The sequence below is a fragment of the Aythya fuligula genome, chromosome 4 (genome assembly GCF_009819795.1).
Source record: "Aythya fuligula isolate bAytFul2 chromosome 4, bAytFul2.pri, whole genome shotgun sequence".
In the NCBI taxonomy this organism is placed as follows: Eukaryota; Metazoa; Chordata; class Aves; order Anseriformes; family Anatidae; genus Aythya; species Aythya fuligula.
Window position 1 is genome coordinate 17,834,249 of NC_045562.1, and position 25,047 is coordinate 17,859,295.

General features: G+C 40.4%; 1 protein-coding gene across 3 annotated transcripts in view; it reads left to right on the plus strand.

Moving 5' to 3' along the window:
- Window positions 1-25,047, plus strand: part of SLC7A2 (solute carrier family 7 member 2) — a 48,514-nt gene that overhangs the window by 5,531 nt on the left and 17,936 nt on the right. The window contains exon 1 of one of the 3 annotated variants that reach the window (XM_032187176.1): window positions 19,502-19,603. The exons of the other annotated variants lie outside the window; for them this stretch is intronic. The gene's annotated coding sequence lies outside the window, so the exon portion shown is untranslated. Of the gene's footprint in view, window positions 1-19,501; window positions 19,604-25,047 lie in introns of those variants that run through there. 3 annotated transcript variants of the gene reach the window in all.

A 25,047-nucleotide genomic window follows, 5' to 3' on the forward strand; every position in this document is an offset into this window, starting at 1 on the left:
GCTAAATGTATGGAATAAATATATGTTTCCTTTAAAGAGCATTCTTCTTTGCGTGACTCTATTTGGGGAGGTGGAGTTGGACTGTAATCTTTGCTTTCTTTAGTGTTAAAACAATGAACTGTGTGGATAACCTGTTCTATAGCTGTGTGAATTCGTGTAGCTAATCCCTAGTCCTAGCCCATTTTGTTTGAGGTTAATTATTTCTTTGGCTGGATTTTGATTGCAAGCTGTTGGACAAGATGGGAAAGTGATTATGTTTATTTTATTTTGTTTGTGCAGTACCATGTGCATTGTGGTTATGGAATAATTAATAATTAATTCACAAGGAATTTCGAAGGGATTATTTATTGTCCTCTCTTCAGTTTCCTTAGATTGAGAAACATTTCCATATTAGTTAAGGAAAATGTAGCATTTGGTTATCATGAAGATATCTGATTACTCCCATGAGGACTGAAATTAATTCCTCTGAATTCAGTGTTTATGCATGATTTGGTATAATATGGATTTTATTCTGCCCTCGTATATTTTTGGACTATCGTGCAGTTGAGACCAAACAATGGGATGTGACTTGCCATGAAATACTTTCAGCACTGTGAATGGGGTGAAAAAGCTTGTGGAAATATAGAATTAACATGAATGTCTGATTCTTTTCCAAGGTGCGCCACTTCAGTGGGCTTGCTAGAAGCAGTAGGTTGGATGACTAGGCTGTATTTTTGATCCTTGTAACATGACCCTGACTTGTTAGGGGTTTCAAGTTAACAGCAAGCAGCTGAAGGTAGCCAGTAGCAGAATTTCATTGCTTCCTTCTGCTGCTGAGAGGGAGAGTGTTCAGGGGTGGCACTGGAGAAATAAACATCGCTTCTGTCTTGTGGGAACTGTGGGCCAGGAAAAATTCTTAGGGCTATTTGCCATGGCAGTTACACAGCAACTCTGAAATCAAGAGGTGGTGTTATACCTGTGTTATACCTCACCAAATGGTGTCTGCACTCTTTCTGCACAGGGACTGGAGGAGGAGTGCGGGCAGGTGAGGGGCAAGGAAGGTGGTTGTGCCATGGGACCAGGTCTCCTCTTGTCTATGGAGCTGGGAGCTTCCTTCAGGCAATTGGAAGAAGTTTTCAGGAGTTGAAAAGCGGATGCTTGTGTGTCATTTGGGGAAGGAAAAAAAAAAAAAAAAAAAAGAACCCTTCTCATTTGTCCCCTCATTTGTCCCATGAAAGCACAACTTTAGTCATTCTGGTAGAGTCTGACACTGAAAAACGCCATAGATAACATATAGTAGCAAGTTGTTCTTCCTATGAGGTGGTCTGCTAGGCTGACTGTCCTCCAGCAGTGAGGTGTTCCCTGTCTGATTTTCATAAATCAGACGGAAGAAACTGTCTGTGAGGGAGAGATCAGCCCCATAGCAAGCTTTCCCTAAATGAAGGAAATCTGTTCTAATTGTTTCAACATTTATTCTTGGTGAGACACTGCTTCTGGGTATCCATTCCCAGATTGTTTGCAGTCTCCCATGCAATGTCCAACTATTAGAAATATTTTCTGTGACCGTTTTAATTTATTAGATGCATGTGCTTTATTTGGAAGCAACTAGTTTCAACATCAGACTTAAAAACCTCATTTTGTATCTAATTGTCCCAGATATAAACTTTTACAAGTCTTCTTGAAAGTCTGTAGTACTCTGTAAAGCCCTCTATGGTGTTTAATTGCCTATGTACTCCATTTCATTAGTTGTCTAAGTAAATAATTTTGATTTGTATTAAATAAGATTTTTTTTCTTTGACTGTTTTTCTGTCCTATGTGGTAACAGATGGGTTGCACTTAGTTCAATGAACCAGATGCAAAAAGAGCAGAATTTGCAGAAAAATAATGTCGATGTTGCATTTTTGCCCCCCCACAATAAGTTAAGTCAGCCTTCTGATTATGTAAAGTGTATATTTACACTATTTCATTGTTATTGATTAAAATGTACCCACTATGCTCTGGGAACCAGGTAGCTTTCCGCATTTCCCCACCCTGATGTGCTCATAGGTGAAGTTTGTGCATTTCCTTCTGAAGCAGTGTCAGCAGAAGCAGCTCTTGTGCTCTGCTCCAGGCTGCTATCTCTTGTTCCTGCTTCAGTAAGCATCCCTCTGCGCCTGCACAGCTCTTTGTGCTACTCTGCAATGAGCTAGGTTAGGAAACCAGCTCATTTTCTTTTTTTCTTGGGATACTTTTGATCAAGGATTGGTTCCCTGTTCTAGTTTATCACATGGCCACACACGTGGCTGTGCAGCCACAACTAAGAGATGCAAGGATGGATGCAGAGAAGAGAGTAAGCTGTTTCACTTGCACATTGTGAGAAACTATCAAAAATTCCCCACACAGCTGTAAAACATGCAGTAAACTCTCTTATCCTCTCTGGTTTTTGTTTATCCTTCTTTTTAGACCACCTTTGGTCACAGGAGTGCTTTATCCCTCAAACTTAAGAGTTAGGTTTGGGCATTTGGAATCCAATTTTTCTTGTAACACAGGCACTCCTGTAAAGTCTTATTCCATACTTTTTTCCCTTTGGACTGGAGCTTAAAAAAAAAAATAATCAAGAAGATGGCACTCACCAAGTGCATTTTTGCTGGTGATGTCTTTTATACTCACTTGCTAAATGACTTGTACATGAAACTGCTTTTATGAAGTATTTTGGATCATCCATACTTTGCATCTGTTACATCTTTACTATAAGTGTCATTCCATTACTGCATATTTGACCTGTTCCTGATCTCTCTTTGGCATTGTAAATAGGGAATATTTCCATAGGAACCAGCAAAACAACCCAAAAACCACTCTCTCAACTCTTATTTGCATTTATTGGCAGAGTATTGCAGGCAATCAGAATTCTTTAAAGTGATCTCATGTTGCCTGTTTATGAGAACATGTCACATTATTGTCTATTTGTCCAAGCAACTGCCAGATGGTTGTTACAGATATCTCCTCCTGTGGAAGGTGGGTGAGTATGGTAACTATCTTCCTTTAATATAACTCGGGGAATGTTGAAAACCACAGTATTTTAGCACGTCTGAAACCTAGCCGATGAAGGCGTGGGTTTCAATGTACCATGTTTTGTAAGGATCTGCTAACAAGCACTGCTGATAACACGCAGTCAGGCAGTGGGATTATCTAATTGCAGCTGTTTGCAGATGGCAGAAAGGCAGCAGAAATACAGAGCAATGTGACTGGTGCTCACAGCATTCCCCTGAGAGACAGCTTGGGGTTGGAAGTGGTGGCTGGAAGGAAGGCTGGAACTTGCGAGCAAAGTAGCTCACTGTTTGGAGTTTGACTTCTACCATGCCAAGGGAAACAGGAGTCTAGCAACACACAGCGTGGCATTTGGGATATGCAACACTGGGTTTCTCAACCTTGCTGGGTGCAAACCCTTAGAAACAAATCATCTGAGTTGAAAGGCAAAATCAATGGTTGGTGGAGCATCTATCTCCTTAGGGAGGCAAGCTTGCAAGTGCTGCACAAAGATTCTTCCTCTGATGGTAAGCAAACTTCTTGAAAAGTTCACCAGAAGTCTGAAGGAGGACCTCAAGCAGTGGTATATAGCGACTTTATTCACTACTTCCATTAAGTGCCATTTTCATAGACAGCTGACATAACTGCTGGCTTGACAGTGGAAAACATTTGTGTTTCTCCTAGAAAATTTGGCAAGCAGGATTTCAAGAATAATAACAAAAAGCTCTCCACAAAACTCAACTGAGGAAATAAATTTGTAAACTGGAAAGCCTATAGAAGTCATCTGCCTGGATGTGGAGCTGGGTCAGCCTGGGAACTTGCATAAGGCTGAATATCTTACCACAGACTTCTACTCTGGAGGCCCAGGAGGGGAAAGGGGAAAGGTTGGATTGCCCCATCAGAAATACTGCAGTCCTTGACATTAGTATTTTTTGTGACTGATACTGTTCTGCTGAAATTTATTTGGCTTTGTTCAGTTTTGCAGCCCAGGTAGATTACTGGGCAGAACAGAAAGATAATGTCTTGAGCACAGACTCTGACATAGGAGCCATCACAAGAAACTTATTTTCTTGCCTCCACAGGCAAAGTTTGATATCCTATCAGCCTTTAAGAAATGGAGAAGTTGCATTTGCTGCATACCATGAAGAGTGAAAAGCTGTAGCTGTTAATATCCTACCCAAGGCTACAAACTGAGAAGCAACATATACCATATGCTCAAACTGATGTTTCAGAATATGTTCCCACACCTGGCTGTGTCGTGAGGAGGAGCTGACCGTTTGAAGCAAAGAATGGAAATTGGAACAATTTTGCTCCCATCCTGCAGGGGTTGTTGTGCTGTTTTTTTTTTTTTTTTTTTTTTTTTTTTTTTTTTTACTGATCTCTTCTTTTTTAGGTATCATTGAAGATCTGTATCAGGAAAGCAGATCTGAACCTTCAGCTGCTTCTAGGATCTTGCTCATTAGTTGAGATAGTATGTCAGCATTTTAATGTGTTATAGACTATGAAAATTTAAGCAATGGCATTTGTAGAATGGAATTCTACAGGTAAAAGATGTCCTGGCTGATAATGTGGGCCTGTTCTGGTATTCACAGAATGGTTTGGGTTGGAAGGGGCTCTGTAGTGAATTAACAATCAAGTCAGCATCCAAAGAAGAAACAATCCCAAGAACAACAAAGGGACTGGTTTTGTACAAGGATGAGCATGTAACCTCTGTATGTGTGACTTCAGGCTTACACAGAATACCAATTTGCTTCTGGATAGCGGGAAGGAGCTGGTGCCTGGATGCCTGCCTCAGCCTGTTTGCTGTACTTGGACAATAAAATGGCATACACTAGAACCTTTGGACAAGGTGGACAGCTATTGATATGAAATTTATGTCAAAAAGGAAGTGGAAGAAGTCTAATCCTAGTAGGAGGGAGACTAGATTAGGTACTCTTCTGGAGCACAGGTTCCAATTTCCTTTCCTCCAAAAGGGTTGTTCAGGATTGTTCCATGGAGTGAACCTCAGTGCAGCGAATGGCCAGGGTGACTGGGAGAATACCTTTGAAAATATGCATCTGATCTGAACAAACAGGGTCGTGTACGTATACGAAGGGTTACTTGGCTCTGTACATGCTGCAATCAGGTTGTTGCAGTGACTCTGGTACAGATGTGGTTTCACGTGTACATGCCTCTGTCGGTCTGCTGATTCCACATCAAACCTAGTTTGGGTGACGGTTGTGCAGCTAGTCATGAACCAAGCAAATCCCACTGTTGCTCTTCAAGCTGGGACTCATGGTTGGAGAAAGGAGGAGATAAGATTGTAGCACTGTTTCATTACCTATCTGTCTATCTTGGCAGTATCCCATGAAAAATGAGCTAAGTATGGCACTGTAAAGCTCTTTTTTTTTTTTTTTTTTCACAAATGCCTTCATGAAATTTAGTACTCAAAGAGGGGAGTTTTTTACTCCAGACTGACTAGATCTTCAGCTGATGCAGCATTGTCAAATAAGAAGCATGAAGATCACTTTTGAAAGAGCTGCATTTGCTATGCAAGGCAAAATGTTGGATCTGCATAACCTAAAAAGCGCCAAAGAAAGAAACCTGAACGTAAGAATTCAGGCAGGGAACAATCCTACTGGATTCTGCTTGGGCAAGCAGTTGCCTACCAAAAGAGTAATTCTGCAGGATGCAGGCAGCCAAACTTGAACTGGGAAGGGAAAAAAAGCCAACTCCTGGCCTGAGCCAACTGAGCTGCGTTTGAAAGACCTTCATAAACTGCCTCCATCCTTGTTTGAACATGCTGGTAGCAGGGGCTACGTTGCAGCTTCTCGTTGTTTTGACAGTCAGGAAGATTGATTGCTCTTCAGGAGGAAGGCAGATGAAGCCACCATCCCATATGCTTTACTTTCCTTTGGTTGGTTTACTTCTGCCTTTCTCACGCTGTTGATTTTTCTTAGATGAAGCTCTTGGGCAGGCCGTGATTGCGAGCTGGGTGTTACTGCCGGATGAATAATTGCAGGAATATTTTTTGTCTTAGCACAGCTGAAAAGCTTTTTGTTTTGCTAACTAGGACTCAGAGTGTGTTTATGAAGATAGTTTTGCCATGTGGCTACAATCTGTAGTAAATTCAGGGGCTTGTATAACAAAGGCCTTAATTTTGAAGGGATTTCAGGCTTTCTGATTATGCGTAACTGAATTTCTGGATCAAGGATAAAGAATTAAGGATTTTTTAGTTATTTATTTTATATATTTTTAAGAAATGCTGACTCTTCCTTCCCCTCCTGTTCTGGAGCTAAAATAGCTTGGCAGCAGCGTTTGAACACGGCTCCAGTTAAACCAGTTTTGGATCGCAGTTTGGCAGGCCAGCGTGGAGTAAGGCCAAAGTATGTTACAGCTAAGTTTGAAAACTTAATTTGAAGCTAAAATTGTAGCTGTAGTGAGAGAGATTGTTGTTATACTCGGATAAAACACTTGTTTCTTCCCTCTCCTCCTTTGTCTTCTTTCTCCTGTTGGGCAAACTGGGCAAGGCTACTGGAAAGCCTACTCTTCTGACTAGGCCTCGGTGTGGAGAGCAACTCCCCCAGTTACCCAGTTCTTTGGGAAGTAGCCACTTTTTAAACCACGTTATTACTAGATAAAAATTCACTTACCTTAAACATTGTGTGGATCCTATAGCACTGCAGGTAGCTGAGCTTTATCTTTGCTGTGCCATCGCTTGCAAAGCAGCTGAATCAAAGGCTGTTTCCATCTCCCCTCAAACCTAGCGTTGTACAAACACAGCTCCTTCGACTGATTCGGTTTATCTGCTGTTGACTTTAGAAGCACAATTTTCAGTGTGAAAGGATGACTGCAGGATATTATTTTTAAAGTCTGTGTAAAAGTGATTGTGCATCTTTTTTTCCCACAGTGAAAATGTCTAGACTTTTCTGAACCTTTGTAAAGCTGTTATCCAGACAAATTAGTTCCACCATTTTGAGCCACATCAACCTCAAGAATTATCCAAATAACTGGGGTCACCAAGTCATTTTACTTTTAGCTATAATACAAAACAGTGCTCATAATCTGAAAAGCTGACAGATATGAAAAGAAAATTGCTCATCAGCTGCAGCCCAAACTTTTTTTTTTTTTTTTTTTAAGGCAGATTTTCAGTTCATCTGAGTGTTCGGAATAATTCCCAGCAAGCAGAGTGGGCATTCTGCTGCAATATAATTTGGGCTGTCTCCACACACTGATATTTGTGTTAAGCATAGGTGCCATGAGGCATCGTTTGTGGCTAAAGTCTAATGCCAAAGTGTAAGAGTAAGAGGTTTGTAATATCCAGTTACATTTTTAGGGAGATGTTCTGTTAATCTGGGGGACTACCACACTCCAAACCATCAGTAGCTTCTCTTTGATCTTTTATACTGCTTCAGAATTCATATCAATGCCAAAAATTAACTTCTCCATATCCCAGGCTTCTCATCTGGTTTTGCCTGTGCTTCCCAAATGGCCTTTCATCCAGCATGTGCTTGTTATCTGTGTTTTCTTTGTATGCCATATCCTCAGTCTGATAAACTTTGAACAAAGAAATCCTCTGAACACTGCTCACGTTCACTTGGAGTCCGTCTGCTCCTTTTTACACAGGCTTCTCCAAATAGGCTTTGGTTTAAATCCAGGCAATCAAGACTGTGAACATCATTTTGTTTGATCTTCTGTCCTTTATGTGAGAAAATGGAGAGAGAAAAATGGCATGAATAAACTGAGTTAAGCTGTTTTAGAAAGACCCATGCTCACAGTTTTTACAGTTTTCCCAACTGAATGATAACATTCATGCTTTGAACCTGTTAGCAGAACACTTTGCATGAAACAGCTTTCAGAGGGTTTTTTTTTTTTGTTGTTTATTTGTCTTCAGAGCCTACATGATAGAGCTTTAGGAGAAGGTAGAATTAAAAAGAATTGGAAATGAATTTAACTCTTTAAGGAGTCATGGTATTGTCATCACATCACTGAACCCAATGTGTATTTCATGGTGGTAGGCGTAAAATGGTAGAACTGCTCTCTCAGAGGCTTTTTCTGAGATTTATTGTCTGGGATTTTTGTCAAGACAAAATTTATAATGTCACACATACACCTGTCACAGCAGAGAGTAAAGATATATTCCAAAACAAAATAATAAACAGTGGAGTTGTTATTCTGAAGGACTGTCTTTGACCTGTTTGATCTCTGAGCTCAGTAACTCTACTTCATATTTCTCTTTTTCCCATGTTTTGGTTTAATAATTATCACCAGTTCTCTATGAAACATTGCCATCCAGTGCTGAGCCCACAGATGTCCTTCAAGAGTAAATTCTGAGCTCCAGACAATTTCACCCACTTGCCGTTGCCTGCCCCAAAACATCCTTTTAGAAGTAGTATAATTAGTCCTGGCTTTTCCGTAGTTGTCTGCAGTTGTGGTGGATTTTGTAATTCCCGTTAGAAAACCCATCTTTTTAAGGACTGTTTTGAAGATAATGAAACAATTCCATTGCTATGGAGGTGTTTTTTTGTTGTTGTTGTTTGTTTGTTTGTTTTTTAATTTCTCTGTTTGATTGTAAGGAATTTCAGAGTATGTAATGTAGAGAGTATGCAATGTATTTATGTAGCCTTGTGAACTTTTAGCTCTTCTGCTTAGAACATTACCAAGTTAATATTCACCTATACCTGACAGGTAGAATAAGTTGCCTCGAAATATTAAAAAAAAACCACACCACATGTATTCATGCTGTATAGTTAGAAGAACACCGCTTTTCATTTTCATACTTAGTGTGCATCTTTAAGGATCATCAGAGTGACTAGTGCTGCTGGAGAGTTCCACTTGAGGAGGTAAATCCTCTACTGTCATTGAGAGGAAATGTAAGTGCAAACGTGCAGCAAGCGGGTTTCCTGTGACAGGTTTCTGTAAGTATCTGCAAAGTATCAGATTTCATTAGTTTTGTCATCTGTTTTAAAATTTTGTACCTGCTGGCTTTGGGAATAGAGAGGAGGGTTTTTTAGGGAAATGTCTGCCAAAATCAGACAATGCCAATTAATTCCAGGTGGCTCATAACTTTAAGGTTGATTTTTTGCCTTTTGCTCTTGGTGGGAAATTGTCCTGTACATAGAAGGAAAGATTTTTAAAACTATATGTGACAGGCACCAAAAAACACAGGATGTTTTCCTGTAATTTCCTAGACCAAATAGCAACCTGTTTTCTGGATATGGCTGATTTTTAGATTTGTTCTGACCACCTCTTCCTCCTGGGACAAGTAAGGAAAGGTTTGTGGCCAAATTCTGCTTCTACACAGACAGGCACTTTGAACTCAAGTTGCTGCCATCGCCACCAGAGCTCGTGAGAAAGTGAGGGAGGAGGACAAAATTATTCCAAAATTATGATCCAGCCATAATAACAATGAAGGCCACCCAGAATTAAGCCATCCTTTTGGATAGTAGACACTGAAAAGCAACCCAAGAAGTACTGTGGTCAGCATTCACACAGAAACGCATGTACAAAACTCTGGGAAGGATTGAAGAAATCTCTTTGGTGATAACCAGTCAAATTGTTTGCAGTGCCTCGAGTTCTGGGGGCCTGACTTGTGGGTTTAGGGTGGTTTTTAAGTAAGTAGAATTGGCTGGATTAAGATCTAGTGTTATGGAATTTGTTCTGCAATTAATTCACAGTGTGGCTGGAGATGAGGCTAATTTTTGTATACGTTTAGAAAAAAAAAAATTTGAATTTAGGAACAAATAAGGGGAGAAGTATCTTGTTGCACTTAAATTAATACATGATAAAAGAAATGAAAGGGGACTGTTTAGCTAAAGAACAAATATGATAGTTTGGTAACTCAATATGCTTGATGTTCTCTGTTGCTAACGTTCTGTGTTTCTTGGTTAGAGGAGGAATTTGGGGGAATTCATGATTACCTGTGTGATTCTCGGTCAGAAACGTATTGAGGGTTCATCGATGGTCTGTGTTCACTGAGGGTACAACTAAGAATCATAAGTTTATAGGGCTTTCCATTGGCTCAACAGAACAAAACTGAGAACTGGCTTTCACCAGATCTCTGTCTGAGAGAGGAGATGGGCTGTCCCAGCCACTTCCCAGGTGCTGTGTGATCCAGATTGTCCTGAAAACACAGTTGTGAATAATTCACTTTAACTAGTGCATCACTATTTTAGTGCAAGCAGCATTCATCGAGTTTGTTCCTCCGTGTTGTTCGGTAGCCAGTGAAGTATCTTCATAGGTACACTAAATGCAACTGAATGTTCATATGACCTTTAATTTTTATGAGCAGAACAGCCTCCTGGAACAAATTGCTGAACTGCTAAGCTGCTAGCTCTTCTAATGCCCTCCAGACAATTCATATTGAAAATAAAATTGCAAGTGGAGAACCATCATGCTGTCTGGTTTGAGACAACATGTGCACACACACGTGTAGGGCATTGTCTGAGAAATTTGTGTGATTCCATGTGCCAGGTAATATTTTCAGAATATTCATCACTTTATGACCCTATATTTGTGCTGTCTTACATGTTTTTTACTCCCTGCTAGAATGTCTACTGCTATTGCTGCACTTGCTCTGGCTTTGTACCAGGAGTGAAGATCTGGTTTCTTCAGGCAGACGTGCCAACATTTCAGGCTCGGTGCAGTCAATCAGACCTGCGTAGCTCTGCGAGGTGGCAGCCTTCGCCGTGGTTATGCAACTCCCGTGCATGGCTGCGAGTTGATTAAGACACGAAGGAATGGAGAACCCTACCTCTTTTCTTGAGGAAAGCTCACAAAGGGTTTTACATGTATCTTTTGAAGATGCTGAGCAGAGCCTTGCTACCTGCAGTGGTGCCTTGTGTGGCAGAATGGAGCCCTTTGGGCTGCGCAAGTGCAAGCTGCCTGGAAAGCTGCAGCGCACGGTCAGGCTAACATGGGGTCACTTCCCATAACCATTGCTCAACCTCCTGGATATCTGTGGTCAAGATCCCAGAGCATGACTAGCAAGGTCAGTGTTGATTTTTGTTGCCTTTTAAAGTCTTGGTCACGTTTTAGCATGAGGTATTACATGCAGCTGAGCTGCTTATTGACTTGATTGAGAAATGTGATGAAATTGAAAGCTTTTTCTGAAGATTTCTCAGCTGAAGGTTATAATGCTCTTCAAGTGCTGTTCCTGGTGCATTAAATGTAGTGGTGCTATTTAAAGCCAAGAATGAAGAGGGAACTCTCTGGCATTAGTTGCCTCAGTTATAAATAATTTTAGATGTTAGGTTTTATATGATGTGGACATGCACAGTGTACATTCAGACCAGCTGGCTGGACTCTCTGCATTTAATGTCAAAGGGTAATGCTCTGCGAAAGGGTAGCTGTAGGGACTTCTTCACAGTGACTTTTCATTTGGGGGATTTCATATTGGAAAGAAGGGCTGTTTGATGCTGCAAGGTGCAAAAAGTGCCCCAGGGAATGCTGGGGGGTACCTCAGTGACAGTGTTGTTTAACCCTCCTAGGATTAAACCTCGTAGAAGGAGTTTGTTTATGTCATGTGAACTAACTGTTCTTGTTCATGTTGTTTTGTGTTGTTCTCATCTATAAACCTAAAATAAATGACAGCAGCGTGCCTAACGCACTGGTTCTGTCTGCTGTGGGAGACAGCTACCATTGCTGTGAGGCACGTTCATGGTGTTAGGCATGCCATTTTCAGGGAATGGAATCAATATATTTCTCTGATTTATTTTTTAAAGTTCTTACCAATCCAGAGATGGATCCTACTTTAAATACTTTGTTTCAGAGCAGTATTTGATTGCAAAGGAGATTTGTCAAAGCCTTTGTATAAGAATCTCTTGAGTTTTTACTGCCTGAGACTTAAGGTAAATGAAATACAGAAAATAAGCAGTGTGTGAATCTCATTTTTAGATTTCTGTAAGCAAGAGAAAGCAAACTTGGCTTTTAGCACCTGCTATAATTGGCAGATTATTTTCATTTCAGGTGTTCCATGCTAAGAACGTGCTGGCACCTTGATTTAGTTACCTAGTGGCATCAGATACATACTTCAAATAATGTTTTATTGAAAGACTATTACTCATTCTTATATCACTTCTTATTTATTCATTTATTTATTTTTTTCAACAGGAAAGCTAACAAGGAGGTTGATAAAGATGTTTCTGGGAAATAATTTCTGCAATGGTTGATTTAATCTCTGAAAATAGTTGCACTGAAAGTAAGCGGTCATAGTTGCTATGCATTTTAGGCTTTCAGAGAAGGGGTTGTTACTCTAAAAATGCTTCAAAATTGGTTGCAAGTGGCTAAATCTGGTACTGAGGGCATTTTGTAATCCCTTTAAAATGACATCTTTTCTGTATCCCATAAAAAGGCATATAGAAGCAAGTGAGATAGGAATTTATTTCCTTCCATGACGCTTTTGGAAGCAAAGCCATTTCCAGTATAATCTATGAATTCCTTTAGTTTTAAATGAGATAGATTCACCCTTTCTCTCTCCCTCATTCTCTTGTCTCCCTTCTTTGGCCCCCACAGGAAAAAAAAATAAAAATAAATAAATATATATAATTGAATTATTTTAAATAATTTTCAATAAAACTGAAATTTCAGTAAAATTTGAGATGGGAAGGAAGGAGGGAAATGAAGCATGAATCATTAGTTCTTCACTTAATTTCCATTGTTACACCACACAGTGATGCTTCTTTTTGTGCTGTTGAGCTCTTTCCATTGAGGTTGCCCTGTGGAGTGCACAGGAGCACACAGCCCAAACCTTTCTAAAAAGTAAGTAGTCTTTATACCAATTTCAGCAGCCGCCTCAGGAGTTTAAGCACATGGAAAGGCTCTCACGATTTCTACTTTAAAATTAGTGGCAAAGCCCCTTCTAGCAAATCAGCAGCTTTTGTTCAAATCAGTACAGTTTTCAGCAGGGAAAGGTTAGGGATTTAATTTTATCCTTAAGTCATTACTCATATCTTTGTATTAGACCAGAAAACAAAATCAAGGATTGTATTTGCATGTACAGCTCTACTGGTTTGGCAAGGCTTTATTTTATTTATTTATTTATTTATTTATTTTATTTTTGGCTGGTTTTGAAGAGGACAAAATAGATGGAATTGATCTGATTTAGGCTTTTGCTAATGTCTTGCACAAGAGGATGTAATGGAAACTTAGTAACTATGGGGTAAGAGGTAAAGCCCTGTTACTGATTAAAAACAGTAAATAAAAACAGAAAGCTGCATATCATTTTTTTCAGGCATTTTCCATCATGGAAAATTATTGTTAATGGCATACCTCTGGAATGAAGTGGAAATGGAGCTAATAGAAATTTTCCAAACTTTTTTTTTTTAATAAGAAAACCAAATGTTCTTTCAAGGTGGTAATAGTGGAGCTTTCCCACTTTGATACAGGAAAAGCTGATACTTTCAGCCTTTCTAATTGAAAGGGCTTAAAATAAAACCTAAATATTCCCCCAACAACCAAAAATCCAAATAAACTGAGAAAAAGATTATGTATTACAGTTGTTTATATATAAATATACATATATATATATACACATACATATGATGATATATTACAGAAGAATATTGAGCTGGTTAATTCAGATAATAAATTGATAATTAGAAAAAGACAACCTTAAAAAAAACTGTGAAGGAAATGTATTTAAAACAATTAAAGAAAGTACTCATTTTGTAAGTAATGATGTAACACTTAATAATAAATAATACATGATAATAAAATGATATAATATTTAATTTGTAAATAATGACATAACTCTTCATAATAAATAACTCAGAGCCCCACTGTTTAGGTAAAAGCTTTTAAAAACAAACAAACAAACTTTTTTTTTTAGTAATTTTTTTTTAAGTTTTGAGATATAAGTGCAATTTAGAATAGCCTTTGCATTTACATAGGTCAGGATAATTGTTATAAAATGTGCTTATTACCTACTTAAATTGCCATAAGAAGCAAGTATGCATGCACATTAGTATGTTTCCACATATTTGGCATCTGTCAAACATCTGTCTTGGACTGGTGTCATAAATGGATTTTTTTTTTTAAGTTTCTTTGCTTCAGTTGGAGATGACGTGAGTTCCATCAGCCTTGTGGAAAAGCAGCCTACGATGTTATTCAATAGCTAACATCTTAAAAAAAAAAAAAAAAAAAAAAAAAAAAAAAAAAAGTACAATGCCTTAATTTTTTTTTTTTTTTTTGGTAGATCTTTCTTGCATGTGTGCTAGAGAAACATTCTCTGTAGGGTCTTAGAGAAGTCACTAGAGGCTTGTTAGCAGAGGTTTAATCTACTACACGTAGGATATGCCCCTAGCAGGAGCTCAAGAGCAATATTGTGGTAAGTGGGAGGCAAGACAGGCAGGGGCTGGATGTTTCAGGTTGGGACCTGGGTGTGTTTGGTTGAGGCTGAAAGAAGCCCTGCTTTCTTCCATGTTGAAGAAACAACTGTTTCTTCCATGTTGAAGAAACTCACACAAGTTTGTGTGTCGTAGGCCGTGTGGGGCCTTGTTCGGGCCCTTTCCCAAGGCACCGTGTGAAGCCACCTCTGGTGCTCCTTTCCCAGCCCCCAAGGAGATGTCAGATGTGTTGATTTCAGCTCTGGCAAAGCACGGCTTTACTTTCACTTACGGATTGAGTGTTAGTTGCAGCGTTGGTTTTCTTGCTCTTCTTTGTATATGTTAAAAGCTTTTCTATCTAAGTTCCCTATTTGTATTTGTGCTCAACTCAAGGTGTGGATTCAGGCCAGAAAGCGTGTGTGGATTTATTTTATTTATTTCTTTTTCAGAGAGCATGGCTTTAAATAGATACATTCCTTCTTCAAGGCTTCTCCAAAACTGATTTTAGACTTGGGGACTGCTCTATGAGTCAGCACTGCAAACAGTTCTTGTAGCCCCTTTGGGAATATTGGGAGATCAGCAGATGATAGCTGGTAGTAGCTTGGGACGTGCTTAATATTAGGTTAAATGACTCATTCCTGGGTCAAAATAGCTAGTAGGAATTTGTGCCTAATGTAGCCCTCTGTGTTGTTACACATGAAGTGCAGTTTAGCAGATCTATTCTTCCTGCCTGTATTAGTCTAATAATATATTCAACAGGATGTGTTACATTTCTCGTATGGAAGGTCAAGATTTGAGGTATTTTGCTTTCTAAGTACAAAGTGAAAGAGAATTATTAAACAAAAAGTTGAGAGAGTTGGCAAGGGATAACTTATTTTAATCTGTACCACATTCTGCAGGAAGTAATTTCAGGAGGCTGCTTAAACTATGAGAAGCAACCTGAAGTAAATGTATTGTAATAAATAGGAAGCCCTTTAAAGACTGTGGAATTGTAATTTAGTTTCTTCAGAAACAATGCTATCACAACGTTATAGGGTTAGTCTAATTTATCACTGAGTTTTGTAAAGATTCTTTTTCCCCTCACATATTTATGATTGTTTTATGTAGATTAGCACATAGATTGAATTATTTTTTTTTTTTTTTGGGGGGGGGGGGGGAAGCTGGGCTTTTATTTTCATATGTAAATACAGATTCATTTTTCTTAATGCTATGAAGAATATTCAGATGTGGGAGCTATGCATATCCTCACAGATAGTTAATTGGACTATTTTTTTCTAAATTTTGTGTTTTGTTGAATCTGGTTTGTTCTTATGGGAATATTTGGCTTCAGTGAATGGATTTTTCCAGTTTTATAGTCAGAAAATTCCTTGCCAGACCTATTTGCCCTCATCAACAGATCTCTTTCATATGCAGAAATGAGCCCTCTTAATGATACATGGTCTTACATGCAATAAAAAATCAAAAACCTGTGTGCTGAAAGAATACATAACTAGTTCTCTTATACTCTAGACAGTACTTTAGCTTGCAGTTTGTTCCTCTGCTTTTAGAACTTCATTAGTTTTGACTCATTGCAGTTAAAGCAGCTGTCTCTGCTGTGTCTTGGAGTGAAGCCATTTTTTCTCCCAAGTTCAAGTTAACATGGATATCAGCTCTCAGAGCCACTACTAGCATTGCAGAAGTTTCTGGGACATTGATCTAGCATGTTTAAAATTTGTATGAATTAATACTCCAGATACTTCAGTGAATTTCAAAATAATAAATCTTTTAATATTTTACGTTTTAAAATATTTTTGCTCTCAAGGATCTTAAGGCATCCAATGGAAACAAGTGTCTGTGTAGATACCTGACTGAGAGACTTGAATGCCTACATATGGGATCATTCTAGCAGATTACATCAAGACACTCATTACTTTATTTATCTCAACACAGAAAAGATTCCTGCTGGCACTGCTTGAATCCTTTTACAAATGCTAATACATCTTTCCAAATCCTGTTGGAGTTACATAAGTTGTACAAACCATCTCGTGTTTTCCTTTTTTTCTTTTGGATGTTAAGTTACCTTTGTTACAGTTGGCTGCAAAGTCCTGACTTCCAAGGTGAAGCAGCAGGCTCTATTTTAGATTTCTGTTCGAGGAATTGTAATGGTTCACTTAGATCCTGGTCCTGCCAGCACTTTTGTTCATGTTTAACTTCCACACAATATGGGTAGCCATATGGACAAGCACGTGGATACGCTTTTGCAGAGCTAACGCCTCTGGTTATGTAAAACGGCATGCCTTTTTGGCCTGGAGCTGTGAGACAAGTCAGAGACAACAGCAGAGCAGCTTTTAATCAGACCGTTTGTCATTTGGGCTCCAACAGTATTTTGGTTTAGTCTGTGCAAGAGTTTCTTTTTGCAAATGAATGTAATTTTTTTTTTTTTTTCAATTCCCTGGGCATAAAGTTCTGAATAAATCTCTGTCAATATCTTTGTACTCTTTTGACACGAGAAGAGAAAGCCTTAAAGGAACCTTCTGTAGCAAAATAAAACACATAAAATAGTTCTCTCTTACAGGTCGTCCTTTCTAATGTGGTCAGCTGTTTCATAGCAAGAAGAGAATTTCTGATCAAATTCTTTATGGCAAGAATGAGCTGCAAAAATCCCTGGAGTCAGAGAACTGTTGGATTAATCTAGTGCCTTGTCCAAGTACGATGTAGTTGCTAAGGAGCTGAAAATGCCAAAACCAAAGCTCTCTAAAGCCAAAACTGAAGCTATAAAGTAATGTTGGTCAGGACACTGTTGGATTTGTAACTAGAAACAAACTGGGAGCCAAACTGGAAGAGTTTTTGTTTGGGGTTGCTCCCTTCATAAGACACGTACATGTATAGACTGTTCAGAATACTATAGGAAGTTAGGGAATTATTAGAGAATTCTGTACTTGTAGTATCCTTAGGGTTCGTCTACACTGGCAGGTAAATTAGCTTCTGGTTTGCTCCAAAGCCTGTGGTCTTCCCATGCAGAAGCTGTGTGGGTATACTGCAGCTTGTCTGGGGACAGTCGACATCCCTAAAATACTTCTGGTGGAAAAGTGTGAGCGATGTTGTGTCATGCTGTGGTTGTGAACTGTTGGTGGAGTAAGGGTTAGTCCTTTCTGTAGTTACTATCTACTTCCTTCTGTTTCCTAATTCAAAGTCCTTATTTTGAATCAAATCCTGACCCCAACGATATAACTTGCAGTTTTGCTGTTGGCCTCAGTCTGACCAGGTTTGTGTATTTAATACCAAGAACTGTTTGTCTTGCTCTGTGAATATGACAACATGCCCTTGACAGGTCTATGCTAATTCTGTGCAGTGCAAGAGGTTTTGAAATGTGTGTATCTACAAATTCAAACAGTGCATAAAATGTCCATAAGAGATTTTATAGGTGTTTCCTAGATGCTATAGCAAGAACTATGATTATAGGGAATTAATAAGTCTATTAGAATGCAAATTTGAAATTAAACTACTTCCTTCAGCTTGTTCTACCTTCTTGGATATAAAGCATTCCAGTTCCCCTGCTTAAATTTGGGCCCGTTCTCCTCTCACTACCACATCTATGGCCACATTTAGGAAGTAGTGGGCAGTAGTTTTCTCTCTCTCTCTCTATTTACATGTGGTGATATGCCAGAGAGTGGTTCCAGCCCTAGGTGTGGCAGAAATTCATAGCCCAGTGCAGTGCATCAGCACTAGCCCAGCAGGAGCCTACTGGAAAGCCAGTATTTATTTATTTATTTATTTTAAGGAGGAATGTTTTCCCATTATTTATAAATTAATTTATGCATTAACAACAGTTTCTAATGGATCTACGTAGTTGGAAATGATTCAGCACTAGCCTTGAGGTTGTTAACTATAATCCACACAAATAATTACCAAGTTATTAGTGGACTTCCTAGAGGCTGAAACATAGGGAAATAAATGCCTAGATACTGTAATGGGTGAGAATGATGCTGTTTAATAGGTGTTTCTTTCTATTTTCACCCAAGAAAACTGATTAGTGGCTTAAACCTCAATCATAACTTGTTTTTGTGTTCTGACTGGATGTTTCCAAGGCTAAAATTTAAAGAGGGAGATAAGAGAATGGGGTTGATAATGAGCTCCTGGCAATTAGGTCTGACATCTGCAGTGGAGATGGTACCATGCAACTGCTGGAAAGCAGAGTTATGAGAACAAGGAGATTCCCTTAACTTCAGAAGCGGGCAAGGCTTAACTAGGCAGGAGACACCATTTGTATTTAGCAGGGATTTGCTCTGCATGAGGGGAAGCAGGAGCACTGACATCACTGGGGCTTTCCTCCCTATGCCTTTTAGCATCTTTTTAATGTTCTCTGAACAAAAAGATACTGAAAGACAAGCGTTTTAAGAGAAACAATATACTGTGAATAATGTTGACTGGAAATTCTACTGCTTGTTTGGGGCGGGGTTGTCTGCCATTGAAAGTAATAAAAATACAGCTGTATATTATCCATTGGAGTTTAGTTTATTCTGGAAGCTAATTTTTAAGAAACTGGGGATTATTTATTGATCGTGTCACAGGAATATTTGGACTATTCTAATTCCAGTCTTCAGCATTAGACTGAATTAAATTTTTTACATTTCAAGCCATATAAAGTAGAAGAAGCTATACGGTGTGTCTACCCCAGTTCAGCAGAATGGTCTCTAACCACACTGTAAATAGAGGCTCCTCTCTCTTGTTTCTTACTACAGCAGTACTTTTCAAATTAGTTATATTTTAAAATGTACTCAGCAAAAGCAGTTTTCATGCTATGCTCTAGGATTCAGGTTTCAAAGTGTTGCAAAGTGATGCTCAAAGGGCTCAGCACACTTCAAAGTCAAATTGTTTTTTACAAGGGCAGCAAATGTGAAAGCTGGGAAGACTTAGATTTCATGTCAAAGTTTTACACTCCCACTTTTCTTGTCATCCAGGATGCTTAAAAAGAGTCCCCTGGGGATGAATGAGGGGTACCTTCTCACTGTGTATGTAAGCAAACAGGGGTGTTCCAGTGTAGAAAGTGGCATCCTGATGAGATGTTATGATGTGAAGAGGGTGGGTATGATTTATCTGAGCAGCAGCAAGACTTTCTCCCTCCCCGCCTTCGCTGGGTAAATCGTTTGCCAGCTCCCAGCTCTCCAATCACCTGGGGCTGTGGAGCCTCCACCCCCTCTGCCGCAGCAGCTTGCTTTTAAGAGAATATTTCAACAAACTTAGGTTCAATTATTACTCTGACATTCAGGACTACAGAAGTTCAGGACTGGGCAAGAGAAGCAGAAGTTTGCCTAGCAGAAGTTGCTCTGAATCAGGTTGGTAATGCTAAAAGAAGCAATCTGAAAACAATGCAGGTTTTCATATGAAATTCTGCTTTTAACATGTGTGCTTTTTGAATAGTGAGACCTGTGTTATGCAGTATTAAATTAAGTGTGCTTTAAATTGTTATGTCTCTAAGTGCAAATTAATGTCTTAATACAGAAGATGTGATTTATGTTTTCTTTCTCAGTCTGAATGGAAGGTATTTCTGCTTTTATGTAGTAAATTTTTCCTTTTCCATTTATGCATATTCTGTTACAGGTGCTGCTTTCTGGTTTTAGGGCCTTATGTATTATTTGGGTGCTCTACTTTAAATATTCCAAGACAGTGGAATGGAAAGTCCTTTTTTGAAAGGACTTTTTTGAAAGTCCTGGGCACAGCATCAACTTTTAGGACACCAAAAAGTTGCAGTTGCAGTAGAATCATGTATTGCGTGGGCATTTGTGTACACACGTACAAATCATAGACTATAGTTATGCTTAACCTCTGTATTATTGCACTAGATACTGAAACTTTAAATAAGGTCTTGCAATAGCATATCTTGAATAATAAATCCTGCAAACAAGATTTTTACCAAAATTATACAGAGTTAAAACAACTGGTAAAACTTTTCACAGGTTTTTACAGGAAACTGAGGCTGAAGAAGAACTCTGAATTAATTTGTATAGATTTATATTTCTGCATTTTGAGTATGTTACAAATTTGTTGGCGGTATTTTCTCCATAATTTATATGCTATTTAAAGTGTAAAACTACTGCACCTAAGGAAGTATATTGCAATATATAATATGAAGTCAACAAACTAGATTAGAAGTAAATTAAATTACTTTTGCTTAAGAAATCTTTAAATATACATCTTGATAACAGTATAACAACATTCAGAGGTATTATGTGGCTATATAATACTTTTCGGACGAGAATTTTAAGCATTTTTATTAGAACTTTTAATGGAAAATTTAGTACAAAATATTGACTTGCAACAGAGGTTATTTAATCAAAAGTTGTTGGTTTTTTTTTTTTTTTTTTTCCATGTACAGCTTGGGTTTGATAAGCACTGACTTAAATCACTCATTTAGCATAATTAAAATGTCATTTTGAAATGAACATGTGGTACAATGCACAATGACTTTATGATATAACAGTAACTTTCCTGATGTATCAATATCCACCTATTGTTTGTGTTTTGGGGTTAGAAGGCTGTTAGCTTTTTTCACATAGAAAATACTTTGTGAGAATGGTGGCTTTTACAGACTATGAAGTAGTCAGTACAATTTTAAAGATGAGTAGAAATGTTCCATGTGGAGACTTTGCCCCTTGCTTTCTGTTTGTAGACCAAATTTTTTTCATACCAAACCTTTGCTGCTAGAAGAGGGCTAGCAATAGATGGCCTTTAAATGGCTGATCATCCATCTGAATGGGAGACCTGCTATGAGTTATAGGGCTGAACTCATCTGCTTGAGCTAGCATTCAGATGAACATAGATCAAGCAGTAAAATAGCTGGTTTACAACCAGGAATTTTCCTGGCCAGTAAAGATTGAAGTTAAGAAGAAGGGTCTGTCATCAGCAGTCTGTCAGAACAAACAAGACGATAAGGGGCAGAAGGAATGGGAGAAGGATCCATGCTTAATCAAGTACTCCAACATATAGTATATATGTACATGAGACGTGAGGGGCTTATGTTTTTTTCCCCTCTGTTTTAAGATAGGTCTGTCCAATTTCTTTCCTGTTCAAACTAGGTGCTCCAGTCCCGCCTGTCCCTTTGTTGCATGCTGTTGAAGGGGTACAGCTAAGCTGTGACATGCTCATATGCACACTTCTTTCTAGGAATGTTTTCAAGGAAGGGAGAGGCTTGAACGCGGACTGAGCATTGGTCCTCAAGTCCCAGGCAGTTGAACTGGGGCCTCCCCTTTTCAGAGGACCACTGGAGATGTTTTCTGTGTTACAGAATAATCCCTAGCTAAAGAAAAGCTTAATCCAGGGGAGACGTCAGGAGTGCGGTGACCCAGTGCAGGCAGAGCCAGGGAGCTGCCAACTGAGTTGTTTGCGGCAAAAGGATCTTGTCAAGGTCGATGACAAATGGACTTATAGGTGTTTGCTTGTGACAGATGACTCTGTAAAGTAGACTTCACCAATGTGGCGCCTAGCACAGGTTTGAACACGTGAGAGAAGCAGCAGCTTGGGCCCGCTCCTTGCCTCGCTCAGGGATAACTGCCCACTGATGGTCAGCGTCAAGCTCAAGCTGTCAAGCGTGCCTTGCCAGGAGGCCTTGGAGAAGGGCCTGGGCTGGTCAGCTGTGCACAGCCAACCCTCATGGGCCTTGGCCAGAGCTGCTGCCAGCAGAAGCAGTGAGGAAGCAGAGGCCCCAGCGGTCAGCCTGCTGGGAAGAGGCAGGTTTCCACTGCAGCAGGAGTGAGGCCCTTTTTCAGTGCCGTGGCAGCAGTCAGCGTGAGCTTGTCCAGGACAATGCTGCCACCAAAAGGCACTCCCAGCTTCTGCTGGAGCCTTCCTGCTTCTGTGGCTAGTGGATGAGCAGGCGACGTGCTTAGCCAAGTGTGACAGTGAGGTGTGCTTGTGTGGCAGCACATGTCCCTGCGGACCTGTGCCTGGGTCATTCCTCTGGATTACCTTCTTCTGCATTGCAGTACCTTGCAGGTGGCACCTTGGAAGAAGGTTAAGTTTGCCAGTGGTTTCTGAAGACACTTTGTCACCTCCTGTGCCATTTAGGCCCTTGTGGAGACCAAATAAGCCCATCAGTTCTTCCTGTCAAGTATGGGTGATGGGTGCTGGATTCTTCAGATGTCTGTGCCAAATCTGAATGGGGCAGCACACTGTACTTGGTACACTGCAACAGGAGTTGTGGAACAGCACTCAGACATTGTTTGTTGTATATTCGCACATAATTAGTAAACACAGTAAGATATTCCAGATTGCAGTGGTCATCGTAGAAGGATATGTGTTCTTCAAGTCCATGTTAGGATGGATATACCTAAAATGATATGTTTCTCCAGTATGAGGGATTTTTTTCCTCTACAGACACAAGGTTTGTATCTTGTACCTTGTCTTTGCTTGTGCTCCAATTTTTAAAGACTAAAGAGAGGGTGAGTTTGAGTCAGAAGCAGTGTTTCATCTTACTGGCTTCTGGTGGGCAAGAGCCAGCCTCCTGTTCTCTCCACTGGAGTAGGAGAAAGTAGAAGCAGAAGAAATACATATTTTGTCACACGGATTGCCTCTCAGCAGAGAAAACTGTGACAGCACCCAGCTGGCCACTGTGATAAATGACTTTACAGTCTTCAGGACTGGTAACAAATTGCAAAGGAGCAGAGTAATCTGAGATGCCATTTGAATAACAAAAGTCTTGGAAACTGATTAGTGTTCAGAGAAGAAAGTCTGACAGAACACTTTTTCCTGTTAATGAAACACCAAATGATCTATTATTTGAGGAGAGAAAAAAAAAAAAGAGTAATGAATCACTCCTTAAAAACAAAACCACCCTTATTTCTGCAACATTGAAATTGCTAAAGGGAAAGGCATGGAGTCACAACAGTGTTGCTGCCTATCACCATGGGCTGCAGTCTTATGAGTATATCGATATTGCATTTTAAGTGATTGCGACTGATTCAGAAGTGTCATTATAGGAAAATGTAACGGTCTTGGGAATACTCGTCAAAGTACAAGCCAGGACAGAGAAACCTGCCTTTGAGGGAATGGGATGTTTTTACTAGAGTGGAGGAGCTACAGTAGGGGATTTTGCCTGAATAGTTCAATATCGATTCCCCTCAGAAGAGCTTCTGGATATCTTCTGTCTGCCAACATTCACATCATATTGGTTCCCAAACTGGTGTGTGAAATTGCCTCAGTGGCTGAGGTCTGGACACCGTAGCCAGATTTATATCTGGGAGTCCGAAGGGCTGAACTGCCTAATTGCAACACAGCCTTGGAAACTTGCCTGTCTTGCCTTCTCGCTCTGTCCTGGGACAGCCCTCACCTTCCTAATGGGCACTGAACATCACTGTCTGGAGCTATTCAATTCCATTCACTCTCCTTTGTCAACTTCCCTTTCCCTGAAAGGTGAATGGAAACTTTAATGAACCCTCTTTAAAGATGAAAGTGACAAGTCAGTGTGCTTGGGGAGCTACAGGAATCACAGAATCACAGAATTTCTAGGTTGGAAGAGACCTCAAGATCATCGAGTCCAACCTCTGACCTAACGCTAGCAGTCCCCACTAAACCATATCCCTAAGCTCTACATCTAAACGTCTTTAGAAGACTTCCAGGGATGGTGACTCCACCACTTCCCTGGGCAGCCTGTTCCAATGCCTCACAACCCTTTCAGTAAAGAAGTTCTTCCTAACATCTAACCTAAAACTCCCCTGGCTCAACTTAAGCCCATTCCCCCTCGTCCTGTCACCAGGCACGTGGGAGAACAGACCAACCCCCCACCTCGCTACAGCCTCCCTTGAGGTACCTATAGAGAGCGATAAGGTCGCCCCTGAGCCTCCTCTTCTCCAGGCTGAACAAACCCAGCTCCCTCAGCCGCTCCTCGTAGGACTTGTTCTCCAGGCCCCTCACCAGCTTCGTCGCCCTTCTCTGGACCCGCTCAAGCACCTCGATGTCCTTCTGGTAGCGAGGGGCCCAAAACTGAACACAGTACTCGAGGTGCGGCCTCACCAGAGCCGAGTACAGGGGGACGATCACCTCCCTAGCCCTGCTGGTCACACTGTTCCTGATACAAGCCAGGATGCCGTTGGCCTTCTTGGCCACCTGAGCACACTGCTGGCTCATATTCAGCTGACTATCCACCATCACTCCCAGGTCCTTCTCTGCCTGGCAGCTCTCCAACCATTCCTCTCCCAGCCTGTAGCTCTGCTTGGGGTTATTGCGCCCCAGGTGCAGGACCCGGCACTTGGCCTTGTTGAACTTCATGCAGTTGACCTCAGCCCATCGGTGCAGCCTATCCAGATCCTCCTGCAGAGCTTTCCTACCCTCAAGCAGATCGACACACGCACCTGCAAACTTACTGAGGGTGCACTCGATGCCCTCGTCCAGATCATCGATGAAGATATTAAAGAGGACTGGCCCCAGCACCGAGCCCTGGGGGACGCCACTAGTGACTGGCCTCCAACTGGATTTGACTCCATTCACCACGACTCTTTGGGCCCGGCTATCCAGCCAGTTTCTAACCCAACGAAGCGTGCGCCAGTCCAAGCCAAGAGCAGTCAGTTTCTTGAGGAGAATGCTGTGGGAGACGGTGTCAAAAGCCTTGCTGAAGTCAAGGTAGACCACATCCACAGCCTTTCCCTCGTCCACCCAGCGCGTCACTTTGTCATAGAAGGAGATCAGGTTCGTCAAGCAGGATCTGCCTTTCATAAACCCATGCTGACTGGGCCTGATCGCCTGCTTGCCCTGCAAGTGCTGCGTGATGACTCTCAGGAGGATCTGC